This window comes from Procambarus clarkii, chromosome 21 (assembly GCF_040958095.1).
Source record: "Procambarus clarkii isolate CNS0578487 chromosome 21, FALCON_Pclarkii_2.0, whole genome shotgun sequence".
NCBI classification, from domain to species: Eukaryota; Metazoa; Arthropoda; class Malacostraca; order Decapoda; family Cambaridae; genus Procambarus; species Procambarus clarkii.
In genome coordinates, this window is record NC_091170.1 from 30,398,903 (window position 1) to 30,408,340 (window position 9,438).

The 9,438-nt window shown below is 44.9% G+C and overlaps 1 protein-coding gene across 1 annotated transcript in view; it reads left to right on the top strand.

The window, feature by feature from the left end:
• The window catches only part of LOC123751843 (uncharacterized), a 155,831-nt gene that overhangs the window by 90,757 nt on the left and 55,636 nt on the right, over positions 1 to 9,438 (top strand). The gene's annotated exons all lie outside the window — the stretch shown is intronic.

The window sequence follows — 9,438 nt, forward strand, 5'->3', positions numbered from 1 at the left end:
AAGTTGAGTCAGGTGGAGAAACTGAGGAAAATTGGAAACCTCGAAAGTGCAAATCTGTCATCAGATCATTCAATATTATGAACAGCTGAAACACTCTGGAAACAACACCGTTTCAGACTTCATGGGAGGTGGCAATTAGAGCCGACTCTACTTCATGTAGGGTCAATGGGCAACGCTACCTGACTTTGATAATCCCTTACCACCCATCAGTCATCCTGCAAAGTTGGGTGAGGCTTACCCCAAGCGTGTTGTCTAAAACTATCGACAGACACAAAAGCAAACAACACAAAAAGAAATCTCCAAAGACAAAGAAGGAGATTTCTTTATGTTATGTTTCGAGCTCTTCTTCTACAGAAGGTTCTCTCTCTCTCTCTCTCTCTCTCTCTCTCTCTCTCTCTCTCTCTCTCTCTCTCTCTCTCTCTCTCTCTCTCTCTCTCTCTCTCTCTCTCTCTATCTCTATCTCTCTCTCTCTCTCTCTCTCTCTCTCTCTCTCTCTCTCTCTCTCTCTCTCTCTCTCTCTCTCTCTCTCTCTCTCTCTCTCTCTCTCTCTCTCTCTCTCTCTCTCTCTCTATCTCTATCTCTCTCTCTTTCTCTCTCCCTCTCTCTCGGTTTCCATTTCGCTATCTCATTCTTTCTCTGGAAGACTTTTAAATTCTATGACAATAACAAGAGTTCCATTAGTTACGGCGACTGTAGGAGACTCATGTGAAGGATGTTTTCTTCTTCTTAAGAATACTTGACGTTTTCTCTCAGTTATATACCACATTGAAATAGGAAAATCAGAAGATCACAGTCAACCACTTCACATGGCATGACATTTTAACTCTGACAATAGCCATTTAAAGTGGTTCAAAGTGCTCATTGAATCTCCTCATTTAATGAACCATTCATATATATATATATCATATATATATATTGACCTCCATCAACGCATATCAACACCGCGCTATATAACAACCCAATTACCGGCCCACCAACTACCCTACCATCTGACAACACGCCACAATAACCCCCACAACAACCAATCACTGTTCTCTATGAAAAACAAACCTAATGACTTGTCAACAATCCCTTGGCGATCATTTAGCCATGAGCGCCTTGGTCCTGTGGGTCAAAATAAAAGTGTTCAATAATCTCATTCATGGGTATTTTCATTTTTATTATTATTATTATTATTATTATTATTATTATTATTATTATTATTATTATTATTATTATTATATGTAAAGAATTTGCTCCAAGTCTTTCCCACTCTCCTTGGTGCTGTGTCAAGGTCTGAGTGTGTGATTAGGACGAGACTTACATCTCAAAGTCTAATCCTTTTGATTAGACGTTGAAATGTAAGTCTTGTAGTTTGTTCTATGTTGGGGGGGGGGGGGTAGTCCCGTGTTGTTTGTGGGCTGTTATTAATGCGTTATAGGCTCTCTCTCTCTCTCTCTCTCTCTCTCTCTCTCTCTCTCTCTCTCTCTCTCTCTCTCTCTCGCCTAACGCATCCCTAGACCATCATTATTCACACCTCCCAGCAAATTCTCTCGCTGTAGAAGGCAACGCAAATTTTACCAAGAAAGATGGTGTTACAGGAGAGATAATGGCCACATAACGTGAGGGCGAAGGCCTGATGGACGGACAGGCAGATGTGTAGGTGCTCTGGGGGGGGGGAAAGGTCTGTGCTGGGAGGTAGATGACTACAGTCAGGTGCATGGGGCAGGTGCAGGGAAGAAGTGGTAGGTCAACACTTTCCCTCAGGTACGTGGAGGATGTGGTAGGTCAACACTTTCACTCAGGTACGTGGAGGATGTGGTAGGTCAACACTTACACTCAGGTACGTGGAGGATGTAGTAGGTCAACACTTTCACTCAGGTACGTGGAGGATGTGGTAGAGCAACACTTACACTCAGGTACGTGGAGGATGTGGTAGATCAACACTTACACTCAGGTACGTGGAGGATGTGGTAGATCAACACTTACACTCAGGTACGTGGAGGATGTGGTAGGTCAACACTTACACTCAGGTACGTGGGAGGAAGTGGAAGATCAACACAGACGAGGATACAGGAAAAAGGTGTATCATTAGCATAACTCCTCGCGTCCTCGGGAAACTGGTACGATTTTCCTGTTTGTTTTTTAAGTTTGAAAGACGAGGAGAAATGATGTGATTATGAAAGAGAGAGAGAGAGAGAGAGAGAGAGAGAGAGAGAGAGAGAGAGAGAGAGAGAGAGAGAGAGAGAGAGAGAGCGAGACAGACAGACAGACAGACAGACAGAGATCGAGAGTTACCATGCACATAAAATCAATATACCACCCCTCTATCCCCTTCACTACGACCTGACAACGAATGACGAATTACCTGGAAAATGCCGAAAACAAGAGCACTAACCAAATGACGCAGTGGTTTAGCCTGTCCCGGGTTGATTAATGACCATTCAAACAAAACCTTATTTACATATAGATGCAACAACACCGACCAGCTCACTGGATTGCACAATTTGCATACGACATTCAGGTGTTCCAAAAGGTCAATTTTCATCTTTTATTTCGTTCCTTATATGATCAATTTTTTTTTCTTAAGTATGCGGAGGAGCCGCCGGCCTTACCTGGTCAGTGGGAACATAATTTTATATATTTATATATAATACTAAATGTTGTGTTTTCTTCAAATTCAAAATCAATTTCTTTTAGAGAGGAGAGGAGGGGTCAAAAATTGTGCAGTAAGTTGGTAAGTACATTGGATAACGCTATAATAATATAGTTAATATAATATATTTCATGGAGTATCTTCTATAAAGTAATGACTAATAAGGTTATAAGTTGTAAAGTGGCTGAATATATCATTAGTGAGAGGTGTATCACATTAGTAAATATAACTTTACCAACAGGGTTTTATAATCAGAGATTAGCACTCTGTCTATCGTACTGATACGTACGATGTATCTATCGCACACACACAAGTGTGTGTGTGTGTTTGGGCGTGTTTGTGGGCTTGTGTGTTTGGGCGTATTTGTGTTTGGGCATGTGTGAGCGCTTGTGTGTTTGTGTTTGGGCGTGTGTGTATACTTGCGTGTGTGTGTGTGTGTGTGTGTGTACTTGTTCATATGTGTGTGAGTGTGTGTGCGCGCGCTTGTTCATGTGTGTGTGTGTGTGTGTGTGTGTGTGTGTGTGTGTGTGTGTGTGTGTGTGTGTGTGTGTGTGTGTGTGTGTGTGTGTGCGTGTGTGTGTGCTTGTTTGAATGTTATATTCAGCGGAAAATGTTAATTATCTTGTGGTGTTCTGTCAAGTACTTCGGTGGTCAGACTCGGCCGTGCACTCAGCCTCGTGGCCGGTACTTTTCTCTTCCTACGTTGGTGGGGTAATGGAGTCGCCTCGTTCTCACTGGGTCTAAATATTCACGGCAGGTCTTCTTGCGAAATGTGGAGAGAAATTTGTTAATTTATTCTCCAGGTTGGAATAAGAAATGTCTTCGCGTGTCTTTGAGGTGAATGAGTACATGTTTGTTGTATATTTAATAGATGTTTAGTACATGTTTACTTTATATTTTGTACACGCACCTTCCCAGTGCTATATAGTGGTAATGGCTTGGCGCTTTCCCTTGATAATGCCTTCCCTTCGCTCTCTCTCTCTTTCTCTCTCTCTCTCTCTCTCTCTCTCTCTCTCTCTCTCTCTCTCTCTCTCTCTCTCTCTCTCTCTCTCTCTCTCTCTCTCTCTCTCTCTCTCTCTCTCTCTCTCTCTCTCTCTCTCTCTCTCTCTCTCTCTCTCTCTCTCTCTCTCTCTCCTCTCTCTCTCTCTCTCTTAATACATAGTGGATAGATTGATGTATAGTTTGGAGTGGATAGTGGATAGTTTGAAGGTTGATAAATGGAGAAATAGATGGATACATGGTTGAATAGAGGGATAGACTTTTAGGGTATTTCATATGCGTTTTGAAATAATTAATAATTCCAGTATGGTAATACCCTTCCACTGTGACAACAATTTAATTAGTTATGGAAATTTTTTCCAGTCGGCTCCTCGTCTTCCTCTTCCGGCAGGCAATTTTCATGTTAATATGGATTTCTTTTTAGCAGCTCTGAAAATTTCCTGTTTGAGTGTAATGTTTTTTCTCCTTTCATTTTCATTTTTAATTCTCCGTGATCGTTGTCTTGTGACCCTCCTCCTCACTCCTCCTCCTCCTAGCACACTCCCAGCACTTGTATGATAGCCTCCCAGCACGCTCCTAGCGCGTGTCTAGGAGCCACCTAGCACGTATTAAGAGGGGCTCCTAGCATACTTGAATTGCTCGCATGTTTCTCGGTCAAACAGTTAAGCGGGTGTTAGAAACAGGGGAAGAGAAAGGTAACTAGGAGAACAAGGAAGAGAGGTGGAGACTGTATCAAGTTCTTTGATTTGGCTCACTCTATCAAGCTGTGACCTGGTTCACTATATCAAGCTGTGACCTGGTTCACTATATCAAGCTGTGACCTGGTTCACTATATCAAGTTGTGACCTGGTTCACTATATCAAGCTGTGACCTGGTTCACTATATCAAGCTGTGACCTGGTTCACTATATCAAGCTGTGACCTGGTTCACTATATCAAGCTGTGACCCGGTTCACTATATCAAGCTGTGACCTGGTTCACTATATCAAGCTGTGACCTGCTTCACTATATCAAGCTGTGACCCGGTTCACTATATCAAGCTGTGACCTGGTTCACTATATCAAGCTGTGACCTGGTTCACTATATCAAGCTGTGACCTGGTTCACTATATCAAGCTATGACCTGGCTCCCTCTCTCTCAAACTGTGACCTGACACAGTCTCACAAGCTGTAACCTGGCTCTGATATTCCTCACCTGACCCTTCTCCTTTAAATGTAAGTACTTTCTCTCCCTCTCTCCCTCCCTCCCTCCTTCCCTCCCTCCCTACCACTCTCCCTCTCTCCCCCAGAGGGTCTGAGAAAACTCCATACGTGCACACACACGTACACCTGCAAACCCGACGCCCTGGTTCTTAAAGTGGTGGAGCGCACCAGGTGATGGTGCCTTCTGTCTGCAGGAGAATACTGTCTGCAGGAGGATACTGTCTACAGGAGAATACTGTCTGCAGGAGGATACTGTCTACAGGAGAATACTGTCTACAGGAGGACTGCCACTCCGCCAAGAAAGAAATGAAAGACAACTGGGATTAAGGAACCAAGAACCAAATATAAGAGAGGGAAGTGGAGAGGAATTCTTGAAGGAGAGAGAGCAGGAGAGTGAGGGGTGTTGAAGGGAGGAATAAGAAACAAAGCGAGGAAGTAGAACGAGGGGAATGATAAAGAAGGGAAAAGGTGGTAGTGGTAAGGGAAGCTTAGAAAAGGGTCTGTAGGTTAAAAAAAGAATAGATGTGGGAGAATAACTTGGCAGACTAGATTGGATGTGGTCCAGGAATGGGAATACGAGTAAAAAAGAGGAGAGAAATAAAAAGAAGATAGAAAAGGCAGCAGAAGATAGAGGAAAGAGGAGAGGGAAAGACGAAAAAGAGTTAGAACTAAAATGGAGAGAGGAATATATACCATAGCTGTGAAAGAAAGCTAGAGCAAAGAGGAGGAAAAGGAGAGGGAGAGAGAGAGAGAGAGAGAGAGAGAGAGAGAGAGAGAGAGTGAGAGAGAGAGAGGGAGGGAGATTTGCATAGTAGCATAGTAGTGATGGAAGGATTGAGGGTAGGTGATGGAGGCTCCAAAATTGAAGAGACACAGGGTGTAGAGTGAAGGAGAGATATCAGGTGTAGAGTGAATGAGAGACAGGGTGTAGAGTGAATGACAGGGTGTATGGTGAATGAGAGATAGGGTGTAGAGTGAAGGAGAGAAACAGGGTGTAGGGTGAATGAGGGACAGGGTGTAGGTTGGGGCACCAGATCACAGAATGTGTGGAGGACAGAAGGCAATATTCCTGGTCGATATCTCGGGACTTTTCATAGTTTTATTGTGACCCTTTTTCAAATAGGTTCTGTGAGTGTGTGTGTATGTTTACACACCTATTTGTGCCTGCAGGATCGAGCACTAGTTCTTGGACCCCAGTTTCTCTGTGTGTGTGTGTACTCACCTAGTTGTACTCACCTAATCTCCTTACATCTCCTTAAACTCCCCTCACTCTCCGCTCGTGAGCGCACCAACAAGAATGGTCGAACTAAACACCTGTCTTATCTCATTCTATTGCTTCGTCCCCACTTGTTCCCCCATTCCTCACCTCTCCCCCCCTCTCCCTCCTCTCCCTCCTCTCCCCCTCTCCCTCCTCTCCCTCCTCTCCCTCCTCTCCCTCCTCTCCCTCCTCTCCCTCCTCTCCCCCCTCTCCCTCCTCTCCCTCCTCTCCCTCCTCTCCCTCCTCTCCCCCCTCTCCCTTCCTCTCCCTCCTCTCCCTCCTCTCCCCCCTCTCCCTTCCTCTCCCTCCTCTCCCTCCTCTCCCCCCTCTCCCTCCTCTCCCTCCTCTCCCTCCTCTCCCTCCTCTCCCTCCTCTCCCTCCTCTCCCCCCTCTCCCTCCTCTCCCTCCTCTCCCTCCTCTCCCTCCTCTCCCCCCTCTCCCTCCTCTCCCTCCTCTCCCTCCTCTCCCTCCTCTCCCCCCTCTCCCTCCTCTCCCTCCTCTCCCTCCTCTCCCTCCTCTCCCCCCTCTCCCTCCTCTCCCTCCTCTCCCTCCTCTCCCCCCTCTCCCTCCTCTCCCTCCTCTCCCTCCTCTCCCTCCTCTCCCTCCTCTCCCTCCTCTCCCTCCTCTCCCCCCTCTCCCTCCTCTCCCTCCTCTCCCTCCTCTCCCTCCTCTCCCTCCTCTCCCTCCTCTCCCCCCTCTCCCTTCCTCTCCCTCCTCTCCCTCCTCTCCCCCCTCTCCCTCCTCTCCCTCCTCTCCCTCCTCTCCCTCCTCTCCCTCCTCTCCCTCCTCTCCCTCCTCTCCCTCCTCTCGCCTTCGGAAATCAGAGTCCGCAACTTCTTGTATCTAGTTTTTCGCCTTCAACGTTGAGTGATTCTCGAGGTGCTTGAAGGAGCAGCCTATTGGAGTGTCTCGTTCATCGTGAGGAGTGAAGGAGGTGAGACGGTGTTGGGGGATAATAAATAGACGAACAGAAAGAAGGAGGAGGTGGAGATTATGATAAAGACATGGAGAAGATGGTATAGTTTCGGAAAGAAATGGGAAAACGGAAGGAAGAGCGATAAAACAGTAAACTGAGGTCAGGTTTAAAAGGAAGAAAGAAGACGAAGAAGAAGACGAAGAAGAGAAATGATAAAACAGAGTGGATGATATTTAAAGAGAGAGAGAGAGAGAGAGAGAGAGAGAGAGAGAGAGAGAGAGAGAGAGAGAGAGAGAGAGAGAGAGAGAGAGAAGTGCCAGCGTGGATGACAACAAAATATTGAACAAAGTACAAGAGAAAGAAAGAATGGGATATAAACGATAACCCCCAGAATAAGAGGACAAAGATAAAGACGATAAAGATGATAGTACATATAACAGATCATGTAAAAGGTGAGAAGGGGAACAATTACCGCAGCCTGCGGCTCGTGCGGCCATATCAAGGTGTTCCACTCATGTGTGTCAGGTAAACACTCGCCGCATAAGTTCGAACCCTCATCACGGCTCCTAGGAATGTTTCACAATAATAATAATGGTGATGATGCTGTCTCCATCTCACCTGCCCTCACGTCACAACCTCGGGAGACGCTTTCCACATTACCGGATTAGTAAAACTCTCAGAGGTAATTATATATGCAGGCGCCACCTGCGGGATATACTGAGTGAAAGGTTAGGGCTTCCATTTAATACTCCTTCTCTCTCTCTCTCTCTCTCTCTCTCTCTCTCTCTCTCTCTCTCTCTCTCTCTCTCTCTCTCTCTCTCTCTCTCTCTCTCTCTCTCTCCACACCCCCGTGTGAGAGGACACAGCAAGAGTGGGAGCTGGTCTGGGAACTCAACATCTGGTCCTGTGTCTCGCTGCAGAGATTTAGTTCAGCCAACCCCACCCCAACCCACTCCATTCCTCTCCCCTCCCTACACCCCAACACACCTCAAACCCCTCCTCACGTACCCTACCCCAATCCCACGTGCCCTAACCCAACACGTCGCAGAATACCTCATTCCCAAGTCAACTAGTTAACATCCCATCTTTGCCTCACAAAACTCAACGTCATATATATATATATATATATATATATATATATATATATATATATATATATATATATATATATATATATATATATATATATATATATATATATATATATATATTTCAATTTAATCAATTATTTTTTCACAGCCTAAGAACGCCTCTTTGAAAAGGTCTGATATTACAGAACCTAAAATAACCAGCCACGACAATAAAACTAAATCCTCACCATATGGCCGGAAAGGGGTCTGAGAGGGGCACAGTGGGTCCTCGCAAAAATTGCAGACCCGAAACACATTCAGTTGTGACTTGTATAAAGGAGGGAGTTCAAGAGTTTACCGTGTGGGGTAGGGAGGCATGGACAATGCTGTGTATGGGATGTTCGCTTGTGTGTGGTGTGTGTGTGTAGTGTGTGTGTGTGTGTGTGTGTGTGTGTGTGTGTGTGTGTGTGTGTGTGTGTGTGTGTGTGTGTGTGTGTGTGTGTGTGTGTGTGGAGGGGGGTGTGTTGGTTGGTTGGTATGTGTGTGTGTGTGTTTGCAGACGCGAGATTTGAGGCGTATTTGCGTCTGTGTATGAAAGGAGGATTGTATATGTGTGTGAAATAGTTTAGGTTGGAAGTTAAATAATAGATATGGGAGATTTGGCCAAAAAATGACAGGCAATGCTTAGAATACAGACAGGCCTAAGATACACAGGCAGACATATACACAAATAGTTAAGCAGAAATACCAAATTTCCAACAGCATTTTAAAAACAGAAAACGTATTGCTAGAGCTCACTGTCCCTTAGGCATCAACAACAGTATTGTCATTCCCAGGATAGATCCCGACCGTCTCTTAACCCCCCTTCCCCTCACCCATGCCCCTGATGAATACACAAAATCGCTCTGGACGTCCTGGGAAAACAAAATAAGAGAGTCGTAAGCTAGCCCGGAACATCCTGTCTGACAAGGATTTACAGACCCAGTTTGGGTTGTTGTCCAGCAAACCCTAATTCCAACAGAGTATTAGGGTTGACAAAAAAAAGACATCAGGTCTTTCTTATATATACTTCCGAATGGATATTTTATTGATTTTGGGACATATTCTTATTCTCAGTTTAGTAGAGTCATTTATGAAACTTTTGACAGAATATACTGATGGAAAACTATGATAGTCTGGTGTAAAGTATACTGATATATGGTTATATTTTGATGGTGAGTCAGATTATCAAGTATATAGTTGGTGGTATACTGATTTAGAGTGATATTATAATGGTCTGCTGCATATAATATACATATGTATATGGTAAGTGTTACTGTTTAATACACCATGTGTCGATATCAGCTCTCGAGATAACTA